General features: G+C 34.2%; 1 long non-coding RNA gene across 1 annotated transcript; it reads left to right on the top strand.

Annotated features, from left to right (window-relative positions):
• The first annotated feature begins 6,341 nt into the window (after positions 1-6,341).
• Positions 6,342-7,974, top strand: LOC145804435 (uncharacterized). Its single transcript, XR_014346153.1, has 2 exons — positions 6,342-6,611; positions 7,632-7,974. It is a non-coding gene; the product is annotated as an uncharacterized LOC145804435 (long non-coding RNA).
• The last annotated feature ends 7,546 nt before the right edge of the window (positions 7,975-15,520 follow it).

The following is a 15,520-nucleotide window of genomic DNA, read 5'->3' as shown; positions in this document are numbered from 1 at the left end:
GCTAATTTTCTTAATTTATTTATTTATTTTTCTTGGTTTGATATGTATTGCATTTGCAGACAAGGGTCTTAGCGGGTCCTTTGGCCAGCGCATGGCCGAGCATTATAATTGGCAGAACGGATTCACAGCTTTGGCAGCATGAATGGGACAAACATGGGACTTGTTGTTTGTCCAGAATGACAAAAATGGATTACTTTGTGAGCGTAATCCGAGAAGGAAATAAGATGGACTTGCTCAGCATCCTAGGCAATGCCAACATAGTACCGCGCTCCGATGTATCGTATACCAAGCTTGATTTCGAAAATGCTCTTACTCAGTTCACTGGAGTGGGAAATAGCATTTACGTTTCGTGCTATGCTCTTAACAACACGCATGTGCAACTGTTTGAGATTTACACTTGTCTCAACTACCTTGCAACCCAAGTGATTCCCTGTCCAGTAAGTACCAAACAAAGGGGTTGTACCGGGAGCATTGTATTTCTCCCGTAGTAGTAGCAACTTATGTTGGAATAATTAGTGTGCTTGATGAACCGCAACAGTGTTTTATTAAAGTAAATGTTTGAAATTGACTATAGCATGCTATGTTGGTTCATTCAATTTTTTCTTTGCTAGATTCATTAAGTGTTTATCAACTTGAAATCGCAAAATTTTCTTAGTTTCAATAGATTGTGAAATATCTGTTATAGATATGTCTACAACACCCCAAATGATAAAATGGCCCCAGAACCAATCCACTCCCGGAAGAAATGGAATAGTGATGAAAATTCTCCAAAAGCTACAAAAGGGTTCAAAAAGCTTCTCTTGAATAAAAATTGCAGCAAGGGATGGGGTTCAATATATTTCACCACCGCATCCACTTACAAAATGTTCTGTTACTTGAATTGCTCTTCACATAATCTTTCTTGTACTTTGTAAATGCGGCTACTAATTCATCATAGTCTGGAAGCTTTGGGTGGACATAGCTCAACTGAGGCCTGGACTCTTCATCTTCTTCCATTTCCTCCAGATGATCATGACATGAGCTACAAGAATTGTGCATTAAAATCCCTTCCTTGACTATCATGTTTTGATAATTCACTTCGTTCTGATGTTTTGATAATCCATCATATTTTGCGCACGCACCATCTTTCTTGATCATGGCATTGCGTCTATGTGCTAAACTCTTCTTCACGAAACTTTTACCTAACATTTCTATCCCATGATTCCAAACTATTAATTTCATTTTTGCCACTGAAATCTTCTTTGTTTGATAACTGATCTTCCATGTCATCGAGGTAGACAATGGCTGTCTCTTGAATTGGAGGTGAACTATCTGGTGTGTAGTCCTATTTGATTAACTATCATAAGAATCACAAGGAAAGGTCACCAAACTCCTAGAATTGGTGCAAGAAAATCTTGATCCAATTCTCCAGAACTTGTCCTTCATTTTTTATTTCGGCATTTGATCACTATCTTGAATTACCAAATCAAAAGATTGATCTTTATTTCTAGTTTCACATTTTTTTTCTCCAAAAAACTGGGAGCTACAAGTTAAGAAAAACAATTGTTTGAAGTCCGAGATATTTGTAAAAGAAAAATTATTCAATAGTTTCAAAGCATCCCGGGAGCACCACCGTGGCATGTGCACATGGTGCTCCTAACCAATTAGGCTGTACAAAAAAGACCAATGAGGCTAACCTTGTCTCTCACCCAACAAACCAAGATAAATTTATAAATTTATGAGTATAATAGATGAGAATAAAAAAGGGGAAATTACTATTGGGTAATTTCAAAAAATATTTTAAATTTATGCAAAATTTTATAATTTTAATTATTAATATTTATAATTTTTATCATTTATGTGCGATTATTTTTTAAATAATACACTGCACTGAAATTTTCCCAATAAAAAATACAAAAATATAGTGATTTCTCATCTATTTATGTAAAAAGAAAATCATGATTGTGTGTTTTCTCCCTATATTTTTGGATGAGTAAAATAATAAAATATGTGAGATACGAATATGAGTGAATTTTTTTTTTCTTCTTTATTGTGTATTTTAATGGACAATCACGATATTATAATTTTATTTTTATTTTATAACTAACCAATTTGTTTCTTTTCAGTTTTTCTTATCACAATTTCTCACCAAATTTATAAATCAAATATAAGAAAATTTCTCTTTCTATTCATTTCTTACCAAACCATCTCATCCAAATAAACTATATAGTTAAATGGACAGCGAAAAAAAAAGTGATAAAAATAAAAGTTAAATGTGTCACTTTCTCTTCTTTGTACACATAAAAGTTAAAGTTAAATGTAAACATAAATTTTATGAAAATCAGACGTGTAAAACAAAAGAAATGAAATTTTACAATTATGAAACATTGAAAAAAAAATAAAATAATTACTTTATACATTAATTTGGTTGTTATGCACAAATGACAAAGAACAATGACCAAAATGAAATAAAATTAGGGTTAAATAGGTAAGGGACCAACAAATACACAAAAACTAGACAGCAGATCTAGTAGATACACAGCATAGAGGCACAAAGTGAAGCAGAGTTTGCTCCCAGCCAATGGTGGCAGGCCAGAAGATGTTATGCAAACCAGCAAAGCAAGATAGATACATAGAAACACAGACAGGACAGAAACCAGCATACTACCACTGAGACAGATAGATACATAGCCAGCACTGGAGCAGGTAATACCCAAGCCAGCAAACCAGCACACCAGCAGACTCCAAAAGCCACCCAAAACACCAAAACATCAACCAGCCAATGACAGAACAAGTCACAGCAAATGGTGGCAGACCAAGGTACCAACTAGTTAGTAGCCCTCAACTGCAGACCTTAAACTGCTGCAGATACAGAAATACGCAATAGCAGAGCTTGCACAAATAGATACAGTACAACATAGCTATGAAGACAGAAGTGTTGTAGCAGAACAATCAGTACCAGAGCAAGCACCAAGGTAAAAGACACCAAAGTGATAATATTCACCACACACAAGCAGCCCCAACACAGATTACCAGATTACAGATGTACCAGGTAACAACATAAACACCATAGAAGCATAATACAACACAGATGCAGCAGAGCAACAAACAGAAGCAGGGGCAAACACACTTAACAGCAGAGGGATAAAAGGTGATTCCATAGATAATGTTGTTAGTATTTATTAGAATTAGAAATAGTTTTACAACATAAATTATAACTTATAAAAAATTTCTTCAATTTAATGATAAATATCGACAACTTCAAACGACTTATTTGAAATCATTGATAAGAGGTGGAATCTTCAGACGAGTTATTTGAAATCCAAGTTTACAATTATTTTTTTGTTATGCTAATTAATGAATTTTTGATGGCGAATCGATCGACCCATCTTAACACAAAAAACAAAAAAACACGAGAGTGATCCTGATTTGACTTGAATTTCATTCAACCCAAGTTGAAATAACATTACAGAAGCTTATTGTGTTATAAGATAAATAGGTTTGATTTATTTTTTGGGAAACAAAAAAAGACTACATTATATTTTTTATTCTTTTGTTTTCATTTTTAAGATGCACACTATCCATACCAAAAATGGTAAAAACTATAAAACATAAAGAAATTGTTTAGTTTTATTGAAATAAATATAAATGTTGCATGTGCTCTAATTTTATAATTGTTGATATAAATAACACAACTTATCACTTTTGTGTTATTATTCATTCTTCAAATGTGTGGTGTATTTAGCCCCAGAAAATTTTATTGTACGCACTGATAATAAGGCAGTAAGAGATTTCTTGATCAATAAAAAACCTATTGAACAAGGAAGAAGATTAGCCTGGTATAATAAAATTTCTGAATATACTTTTGAAATAGAACATCTTAAAGGTACTAACAATTTTCTTGCAGATTTTCTTAGCAGAAATTGTTTTAGAAAATTAAATTGCTAAACAAGTAAATTTAATTTTTGCAGAAGACCTCTAGACCAAGAGGAAACAATGGATAAGGGTAAACAACCCGCTCAAGGAGATTGGGTGACAATTGCTAGAAAAGCAAACCCCAAAGAAGAAAAAGTTTATGTTGTATTTGCAGGAAAACAACCTGGAATTTACACAGAATGGAATGATTGCAAAACACAAGTTTGTGGATATTCAGGAGCAAGCTATAAAGCATATGATAGCATGACCAAAGCTAAAAAAGCTTTTTACAGTGCACCAGCTATGCCTGTTTATCAAAAGAATTTTTGTCAAATGAGAACTAACCCAGTTCCAACTAATATTCAGACATCTAGACCAGATGAATCTGAAATAAAAGATTTTTTCAATCCTGGTATATCTAGAGAAATTTATACAGAACTCAATGGAGTTTGGAAAACTCACATTGTAGACAACAAAGTGAAATTTCGAAAACACATGGGAGTTTTGGCCAACAAATTAGCTGAACAAACAGCTAAATTAAAAGATTTGCAAAATCTTTGTTTCAATATTCTTAAACAAATGGATTAGAATGAAGATTTTAATTTTGAAAAAATAAACAATTTTCTTCAACTATCAGATCTCATATCAGATGAGTTTTCTGACCCAGTTTTTGAACAAATAAAAAGAATTTGTCTTTTTGAAAAAGCAAGGACTTTGCTTCCAAAAGAAATTTTTATGTTAATTAAAAATCGAGTTGAAGATCATCACGATAAGATTAGACAAATCTTAGAACGATCTTATGATAAATTAAATTTGAAAGATGGGATTCCTAAAATAACCATCATGGCAAACCATGACATGTGGTTTTTTGAGGATATAGATTGGGGAATAACTAATCAAGTTATTTTCCAAATTTTAGATCCAATTCAATGGATAGATTATCCAATGATCATCAAAACAATGCTCTCATGGATAGTAAAAGGCTTTCGATGGAGCAAATATTTTACTTTTTGGATCTCCAGTACTGTTGGTTGGCGAGAACGAGAACATTTTTTCTAACCATACCAGATTTGGTATCTTAAAGAAACTGAAGATTTTGAATTTGAAGATGATTATTTAGATGAAGATCACCGGAGAGAGCGATTGGAAAATATCCAAAAACTTTCTTTAACAGAATATTGGATAGACAGTCTAATATCTGTTTCACAAGCAGCGTCCAACATCCATGGCTCAGCAAAATTGCCATTCATGGTTACAGATGGAAGAATATTATTTGTAACCCATTTTCCCATAACATATCAAAGGTCTCCAACACAAATTAATGAGGCTCTTGACATGTTAATAAATCTCAAAAAGAGAAATAATTTGGATCTTCCGTTGGAACTAGCCATGACCGCGGATGATGTAGAACATTTCCGGAATGAGCAATACAGCCAAGAACCGGATTCCCCTCCATCAGAGACTGATGAAGAATATCACAATCTCATCAACAGGATGGAAGCATAGTGGACCCCACTATCAAATGCAGATGTATCCTGATCGACTCCAACATTATCCAGGACACGTGGAGCAAGCTGCATTTTTTGGCAGAAAGTGATCAGCCTCATCCTTTTAGCCGACGCTACACGACAAATCAGCTTAGCTAAAGCTTATCTACAACAGTCACTCTCTTTGAAAACCGGGGAGGGTAGACAGTGTGTATCAGTGTATATAATTGTAAAAACTGTAGCAAAGAGCAAATAATTGTAGTCCTTTGGCTTTATTTTTGTCTCTTTGTATTTACTTTTAGATAGATTTTTCAAAAGGCCTATGACTAGGCTTGCCTAACTAGTTACAAAAATTGACAACTTTTAAGACAAAAAGTCTTACAAAGTTAGATATGGAGTTAGATATGTTAGATATGCATTAAGTTAAGTTTTTGTTTGTATTCACCACTTTGTATCTATATATTGGCCTTTATGCCAACATAATGATGTATGTAAATTCCCTTCAACTTCTCTCCATCGTTGTGCTTTCTTCTAAGTTCTTCTTCTTTTTGCTTTGTTCTTTCTCTCTTCTCTAGCATAATTCCATAATTCCACCAAAATTCCATAATAAAGGCCAAAGCAAAATTCCATAATTTAGAATCAATTTAATTTGAGTTCATGTAATACATGTTTAATTGTTTGGTCCTTTTTAATTATATGAATGGAAAGTACCACTTCGAGAGTTGTTATTATTTGTTATATTGTATTATAATAAATGTTTGAAATGTGAATTTATGGTGTGTTTTATCAAACGGAAAATAAATTTTGTGATGAGACAAATTATATTATTTTATATTACAAAATATTAAAATGTTGTTAAAATAATTTTAATTGATGTATATATATAGATATATGTATAAATTAAAAATAAATAAATAAATAAAAATAATAAAAAAAAGAAGAGGCAACCCACGTAGGGCTGCCCCCACTCCCCTTCCTTTTTATCTTTGCTTTGCTCCTTTTGCTTCATTTTCTTTTCCTTTGCCAGAGAGTTGGTTCCGTCTCTCTATCTCTCCAATTTCCATTATTGTTGCTCAAGCTTTGAGCTTAGAGTGGAAATCCTTAGAGCGAGATTTTGCACAATCTTTGTAAATGGAAGTTGGAGAGCCCGCTGCACTCTTCACACCGGTAGTCTTGGATTCTTGATCCGACAAGCTTGCATTTCAGATTTGTTTTTCTTCATATTTTGAGGTAGGGATCTCTTTGATTCTTTTCAATATATCACTATAGATGGATATGTGGTACTTTTTATGGCATGAAAAACATGAGTTTATAAGTGATTTTTTTTGAAATACATGTAGATGAGATTTAGGGTTTTGAATCAAATAGTTTAATCTTATATTTTGTTGTTGATTATGGAAATTTAAGCTAATAGAACATGTTTATGATGGTTGAAATAAAAAGCCCTAATTTTTAATTTAATGTTTATGAGAATGAAAAGAAAAGATGATATTTTTTTTTTATATAAATATTGAGTCGTGTTGATTTTTTTGTGAATAAGAAATGTTAAATGGGAAGAGAAGAAAATTTAGATGGTTGATCTTGTGATGTCTTGGTTAATATGATGCATGGATGCTATTAAAAGTTAGTTATGAAGTTTAAAATGAAAAACCCTAATTTTTATTTGATGGTTATGTAATATGAAAAAGGGTTAATGTTTATGAATGGTTGAGTTAGGTATTGTCATTGGTAAATTGAAAAATGTGATAGTTAAAAAGTAATTAATAGATGATTGTAATAATTATTGTGAACTAGAAATGGAAAGTAGAGAGAGAATGAAGTAAATGATTATCATGAAATTGGTCTATGTCGTAAGTATTGGTGATCAAAAGTAGTGGAATCAATTGTGGACATTACGAGATGGTATAATTTTTAATCTAACTCTAGATAACGATGGTAATATTGAGGTATGGAAATGTTATGAGAATCACACTATCTTGTTTATAAGAATTTATATTATTACTATTAAATGCTTAGAGGTTTTGTCCTTGGCCATCGGTGAATGATGGTATTACTTGTTGTAGAATTGATGTGAAATAGGTTGATATGAAACCTCATGTGTTGTTGAATAACTGCATAATTACATAATTATATGTAAATGAATGGAAGGAAATTGAGATGCACGTGTTATGGAATGTGGTTGTGCTATTTAGAGGTAACGCGATCCTTCCGGCTAGCAACCGGTAAAGCGGGCTGATGTGCTATATACAGGTAATGTGTTCCTTGCAGTTAGCACCCGCTAAAACAGGTTGTGCTATGTAAAGGTAATGTGTTCCTTCCAGTTAGTATCCGGTAAAGCAGGCTATGGTATGTAAAGGTAATGCGTTCCTTCCGACTAGCAACCAGTAAAGCAGGCAAACGTGGGTCTTGGGGAGACCACGATGGTAATGTGGGGCTTGGCGAGACGTTAAGTTGTTTATTTTATTACGAAATTTTATTGCTAATGTGTGTATATTTGTAGAGATTATTGTTGACGAAAATATGTATTGAGAATATAGTTGAAGTTGTGTTATGAGGTGAATTGATTCTATTGAGAATATAATTGTTATGTTTATTAGTGTTGTTTGATGTAAATGAGTAGCACGAGAGTATAAAGGATTAATTGTGGATTGATTTTGAAAATAAACAACGTGATGAAATCATTTGGATTATAAAAGATGAGTCATAGAGTTGCCGAAATGGTTATTGTGTGTGATATTCGAGATGTGACTTCGGTTTGGAAATCTTTTGAATTGAAAATAATGAGTTACGAAGGTCTGAAAAATGCATTTTTCTTGAAATGATAAAGAATGATTTTTTTGAGAAAAGTATACATATGTATGTATACTTTGGATATGCAAAACAACACTATCTATGTATATTTATTGAGCTAAAGCATTCATGATCATATATATCTATATTTTACTATTGTTTAGAATCACTGGGATCTCTACTGGACATTAGTGTTCATCCCACGTTGTTAACCATTTTTCAAGTGAGAAGTTTGGAATATTGTTCAAGACCATAGAGTCTCCTTATTTGTTGACCACGGGGTCTATTACTTGTAGGCGGAATGCCATCTTATTGTAATAAGGGTTGATCCCTTTTTATTTATTTGTTTTGTTTTATTTTCTTCTATGTAAGCCTAAGGGCACATGTTATAAATTATTATTATTGAATAGTTTATCATCTTACATACGAGAGAGAACATTTATTGCTGAGCTATTTATTCTTGCTTCCGCTTTTATTATTATGGAAATGAACTATAATCAGAGATTGGATAATGATATTCGAGTAATAAAACATGGGGCGTTACAATTTTTTTTAAGTAGTAATCTTTAAAACAACCCAGTCTAACATCTGCCCGTACTCAAATTAAGAGAAAATATCATTTAAGTGGAATGTAAGATAAATAATCTTAAATTAATGAAAATCTTTGCAACACTAAGACACTTTTATAAACTTTTGCTTAAAGTTGGTACTATTTTTTTAACATTATACTGACATATTATTTTCCCTATAATTAACAATTCCAAACTCTCTTCTGGGTGCCTAGCCACTAAAACATAACACATCTCTTTGTTTTTACAAGTAATGCTTCAATTATTTGGATCACTGATTTATTGAAAATAGAAAGTTAAGTTAAAAGAGAAAACTGTTGAGCTAAATAAATGTATGTGTTGTAAGCACTTTTTTCTCCATTGTGAGTCTTTGATCCATTCAAACTAGAGGTGGGCAACGGTTTATCCGATCTGCACAACCCGCGCCAAACCGACCCTACCCGCATGCATAAATAGGGCGGGTGCGGGTCTATTTTTGCATATAAAATCGGGTTCGAGTAAGACCCGACCCTATCCGTGCCAAACCGACCCTACTCGCACAAATCTGACCCTACCCTCATGCATAAATAGGGCGGGTGCGGGTCTATTTTTACATATAAAATCGGGTTTGAGTAAAACCCGACCCTATCCGTGCAAATCCGAAACCCGCCGCATAATCCGCAGATTATGTTTAAAATAAAAAAAAATCTCTTTACATGTTAATTCATTTTTTGATCCTCTCATATTTTTGATCCTCCTTTACTGTTTTTCTCTCTTTTTCTCATCTAGGTTTCTCTCTCTCTCTCTCTCTCTCTCTCTTATCTCGCCTACTTCTCTCTTCCCTCATCTACTTCTCTCTTCCCTCATCCCCATCACCGTCACCACCACCATCTCTCGCCCCTTGCTCGCCATCTCTTTCATCTCCTCCTCGTTGCCATTTCTCTCCTCTCCTCTACCGTCGTCGTCGTCTCTTGCAGATCAACCTTACTACATTGCCATCATCTCTCCATCTTCTCCTCTTCTCCCTGTATTTGGGATTTGCTCATGCTCTGTTTCGTGTTTTGATTTGAACAAACACTTTTGGAGTGAGGTCCAGACACTTAGGCCTCCTAGGGTTTTTGTTTTCATTCTTGGTTTCTTGTCAAGATCAACTTGTATTAGTTGGATTGTGCAATGGCCCTTGTGGCCCGACGTTCAATTGGTGGAAGATTGATGAGAAAACAATGGAGTTCAGTGAGATAGCAATCATGCCTCAAGACTTGCTTTATTGTTTGTTTGATAGTGATGGCTTTGTAACTTTTTGCTTCTTTTATTTAATAAAAGAAAATGCTTTTGATTGTATTGTGTTGTGGGCAAGATGATATAGATCCAGAAAATATGACTTACGAGGGACAAGTTTATAGATATACACTACAATTTTTTTCATTTTGTTGTGTGAATTTCATACTAAATTCAAAGCAAAAAGTTATAAATATTTCAGTCTAATTTTTGTCCCATATAGAACCTCCAACTGCAATTGAAACACAAAAATAAAAGAAGATAATTTATGGTCTCACATTAGACACATTGTGCTCTCAACTTATTGTGTTAAGAAAAATACATTTAGTCTTCATTTGAAATTGGCTTTTTTAGTTGGCTTTTTTGTGTTAGGACTTTTTTAGCCTCGTTTGGTTTGGTTTTTTTTTTTTCTTTTCTGACTTTTGTGAGAGAAAAAGTGTAATGATTATGGTTTGGATGTGATATTTTATTTTATTGACTTATGTAGCCAATTTTATCTTTTTGTCCTTTTTTAGCCAAAAATCAAATGCCAAATGAATCTTTAAATTTATATTTTGAGAAACAAAAAAAACACTACATTATATTTTTTATTCTTCTATTTTCATTTTTAAGATGCACACTACCCGTACCCAAAATGGTAAAAACTATAAACATAGAGAAATTGTTTAGTATTATTAGAATAAATATAAGTGTTGCAAGTGGCGGAGGGAGTGAAGACCCAGAGGGGTCACGTGCCCTTCCTAGATTTTGAAATTTTTTTAATTTTTTTTTTTTTGCAAACATAAAGAAAATATTTTAAATAAAAAAAATTACAAAAATATTATTAGAGTGAAATGTCAATGACATTTTAAAAATTATGAGGATAATAATGGTTGTTTTAATTGAAAATGACAAGACTACTATAAACCATATTATCTATGAAAATTTTCGAATGTAATGGTGATGTCATTATTATTGACATGCAAGTATAAGGTAGCGTTTGGTAGAATTTTCTAAATATGATTTGAGAATAAGAGTTGTATTTTGAGTTTATAAGTTTTGGAATTATAATTTGAGTGTGGAAAATTTGTTTGGTGAATGAGTTTTGAAAATAGTTTAGAATTGAGTGGGAAATTTTTGATGTGACAGATGATATTTGATACAGAAACTTACAACTCATAACCAAACACACAACTCAAAATTCTATTCAAAACTCATAAAAAAATTTAAAAATTCCAAATTTTGTTTATTTAAAATATAAAAAATAATAGGTGCCAATTGTTAAAAATAATAAATAAATAAATAAATTGCACTGTTCCGATCAACCGGCCGAACATCCGGGAGGACGACCGGTTAATCCAAATTTTCCCGCCGTGGAAAGAGTTTTCAAAAGTGAATGTGGAATTAATTTTTGAAAACTATAACCAAATACCACGTGCAAATCAAGAGGTATAATTATGTATTCAAAGCTCTTCCAAACCGAGCCTTAGATTCACAATTTAGAAATTAAATTCTTACCTAGAGTCTTCAATTAGTTAGATATTAGCACAATCTTGAAGAATTCAAGCCAAAGCCTTCAATTTCTCTTCAATTCCTACACTTTCTCACTCTAAAAGTGAACTCACTCTCTCTCTAGAATACAATCTTAGATTTTTGCTCTCAACAATGGGCAAAGATGAGCTCAAATGAGCTTAAGGGTCACGTTTATATAATTGTAGTGGCTTAATACAATAATTAGAACATTTGGCCAACCAAACACAACTTAATTAAGTAAACTGAATCAGTTTTTAATAAAATTTGTCATATGATTCTAAAAATTCCGAATAACATATTGATGTAACCAATTTTGGTTTCGGAGGCCAATAAGGCTTTCAATTTTCAAATCAAAACAGAATTCCAGACAGATAGTTCTACGAGTAACAGATAGAAAGCCAAATAACATACAAAATACACGATAAACATATAATTTATTTTAATCACTTAATTAACATCGTTAATTATGGATTACTAATTAATTACGGATCGGGGTTGTTACAGCTAACAAGTACCCGCTAGGCATTGTTCAATTTTGAAAAGTGTGTAAAAAGTATCTTAAAATATATATAAAAATGTTAAAAGTGTATTAATTTCAATAAAAGTGTATTAAATTTAATTTCAATAAAAGTAAACTGAATCAGTTTTTAATAAAATTTGTCATATGATTCTAAAAATTCCGAATAACATATTGATGTAACCAATTTTGGTTTCGGAGGCCAATAAGGCTTTCAATTTTCAAATCAAAGCAGAATTCCAGACAGATAGTTCTACGAGTAACAGATAGAAAGCCAAATAACATACAAAATACACGATAAACATATAATTTATTTTAATCACTTAATTAACATCGTTAATTATGAATTACTAATTAATTACGGATCGAGGTTATTACAGCTAACAAGTACCCGCTAGGCATTGTTCAATTTTGAAAAGTGTGTAAAAAGTATCTTAAAATATATATAAAAATGTTAAAAGTGTATTAATTTCAATGAAAGTGTATTAAATTTAGCAAAAAATGACTCGTATTTTTAATTCTTTTGTTTTTTAGTTGTGTCTTAGGGACACTTGTTTGCAAGACACATCAATCAGTCCTTCTGCGGCAGAGGGTTGCACGTCAAGCAGATCAATCCCTCGTGAAGTGGTTTAGGAGTTTTTTTAGGTCTATTTTTAATAATCTGAATTGTTTATATTATATTATTTGTCAAGTATATTATTCATTAAAAAAAATAAGTTAATCATACATTCTTAACCGCAAAATTAGGTTCCAATTATTTTTTAAAAATTATCTAAATCATGTTAAGTATTTATTTTTGAAAAAATAAATGTGCTTATGGTATGGAGCTACAAATATTCAATCAATTGAATTTTATTACATGAATGATCTAGTCAATAAAATCTACAATATGAATAATTCAGATAATTAAAAAAGACTCGAAACAATTCCAAGAATCTCAACTCCAGAGATTAATAGGAATCCTAGCTCCAAAAATTAACATATTAAGGCCTCATTTGGGAACAGGTTATTTTAGTAATTTTTTTACTTTTTTACTAAAATATGAGGTAAAAAAATAGTATATTTGGATTGACTTTTTGATTTTTTACGAAAAGATATGCAAAAAGTAGAGACAAAAGTGAATCTTTGACTTTTTTGTATAAGTTATAGGTTTTTTGATTTTTTGAATAACTTTTTGACTTTTAGACTAAAGAAACGATGTGTCCTTGGGCTTCAAAGCAAAGCACGTATTAGTCTCATTTGGAAAGTTTGTTATTTTAATATACTATTTTAGTTTTTAACTATTTTAGTAAGTTAAAATTTTTGTATTTAAGAAGATGGTTGAATTTTTTTGTAATTGGATGTGATATTTGTAAAAGAAAAAGTGAAATGATTATGGGTGTGATGTGACATTTTGTCTTATTGATTATTTTAGCCTATTTTGTCTTGTTGTAAATTTTAACTTTAAAAAAGTCCTAAATCTGATTCCCAAACAGGGTTAGTCCTTTCTCTTCTTTTTTTTTTTTCTTCTTCTTCTTCTTTTTTTTTTTTTTTTTAAGAAATTAGTAAGTTGGATTATAAAAAAAAAAAGGAACGCAATCATTAAATCTGAATCTCTAATTTTCTTACTATTCTTAAATTTAGGTAACATTTGGTTTATTTTTCAAAACTCAACTTTGTTTTTAAATTATGATTTGGATCAAAACTGATAATCAAACAAAATTTTAAAATACAACTCAAAATTACTTTCAAAACTCCTCTTTTTTTTCCTTTTTATTATTATTAGCCAATCAATCAATCAATCAATCACTTTTTCTCACTCGTCTCTCCTTTCACATTCTCACATATTTTATGAGAGGGTGATTTATGATCAGGAGTTGGGCCGAGGTAACGGCCAAACAGATTGAGAGCCCAACGGTGCATGGGGCCGAGATGATTGACAATTCGCCAAGAAATGGGCTGCCAGAACCTGGGCTGGGCAGAACTTGGGCAGAACTTGGGCAGAGTGTGAGCCGCCCCGGCCCAAGAAGGAGCTCGGCTAGATAGCGCTTGGTTGGACCGAGCTGCCTGATCAGGGAGTGGCTGAAGCCAGACAAGCTGAGTGACCGGCGCCCGGAAAGGCGTGGTCAACCGAGGAGACTGTTTGACCGGCTGGAAGGCCGACCAAAGGAGGTACCCGGGCTAGGCTTTGCCGGGATGCCGCCTAACCCGGTCCTCCATGTGTTTATCCGGTTAGGCGCTTGGGTATAAAGCATGGCATGGCCGTGGTAGAGCAGCCCGGCTGCCGAGCTCCAGCTGTGAAGTCAGGCAGTTGAGATTAGGTGATGATCAGCAAGGTTTACGCTGACAGATGGGATAGCAGAGCCACGTGTCAGGAGATGACTGGGAGTGGATATAGGGCTCAGAAGGTATATAAGCATGTCTGCGCCCCCCATACGCGACACACGAACATCTCTGTAAGGAATTCTTACACTCGAACACTCTCTCCCTTCTCTTTATCCATCCTAAGGTATGTGCTAACTTGATCGTCGGAGGGTTTTTCCGGCCACACACCGCCGGGTAGCTCACCGTTACTTGCTCGCAAGTGATCGGACATCGACGGAGCTTGGAAGAAAGGAGTACGGGCTTGCCGGAATATTTGCTCCCCGTACAATTGGCGCCGTCTGTGGGAAATTGACAGACAAAACCTTGTCTTCCTGGTTCATCTGATCGCCGTCCATGGCGAACAACGACGAGTTTCCGTTGTCTGCCATAGATGGAGCCACCCCGGAGTTCATCCGAAGGAGAGAAGGTCCTCCCGCCGTCCATCCAATGGCGGACTTGGGGACGCCCACTGGAGGACAGTCAGTAGACGCGCGGGATAAGCGCGGAAGAAGTCATGGTCATTCACGGAGTCCAGACGGTCACCGGCGGAGGAGAGACTCACACGCCAGGCGACTGGAAAGTAAGTTGAGAGACCAAGATGCTGTCATCCGGCGAATGGCGGCGGAGATGGAGGATCTGAAGCGGCACGTCAAAGGGAAGGGTGTAGCTGGAGTGGAAGACCACAGTGAGCGCACCCCGTCCCGCCGTTCAGGCGGACAGAGTCAGCGACGTACTCAGTCCATATCTATTACTAGAAGTTACCAGGTTGGTGATTCCGACGCAGGTGCAGAGAAGTCAAGCGCACAAGACAGCACCTACAAACCCTCACGTCCGGAGACGACGTCGAGGTATTCTTACTCTGCTCAGTCAGAGGATTTGCGGGCAGTTTTGAAGGAGCGGGCCCGCCGGCGCGAAGCACAGAGAATACCGGCGCTCCAGCGGTTATCTTATGGGGTTCACGCCAGTGAGGAGGTCAGAATGCCTCCACCCCGCCAAGCAGTGCCACTCTTTGAAGATACGAACTTGGCCAGGCTGAGCGCCACCCCCTTCTCCCTGGAAATAGAAACAACACCGCTTCCGGCAGGCTTCCACCAGCCTAAGTTCACACTTTACGACGGAAAAACCGATCCTTACATGCATGTGAGCCACTT

The sequence above is a fragment of the Camellia sinensis genome, chromosome 12, assembly GCF_055761805.1.
Source record: "Camellia sinensis isolate YWXY chromosome 12, ASM5576180v1, whole genome shotgun sequence".
Lineage (NCBI taxonomy): Eukaryota > Viridiplantae > Streptophyta > Magnoliopsida > Ericales > Theaceae > Camellia > Camellia sinensis.
This window is presented reverse-complemented; position numbering and strand designations above follow the sequence as displayed.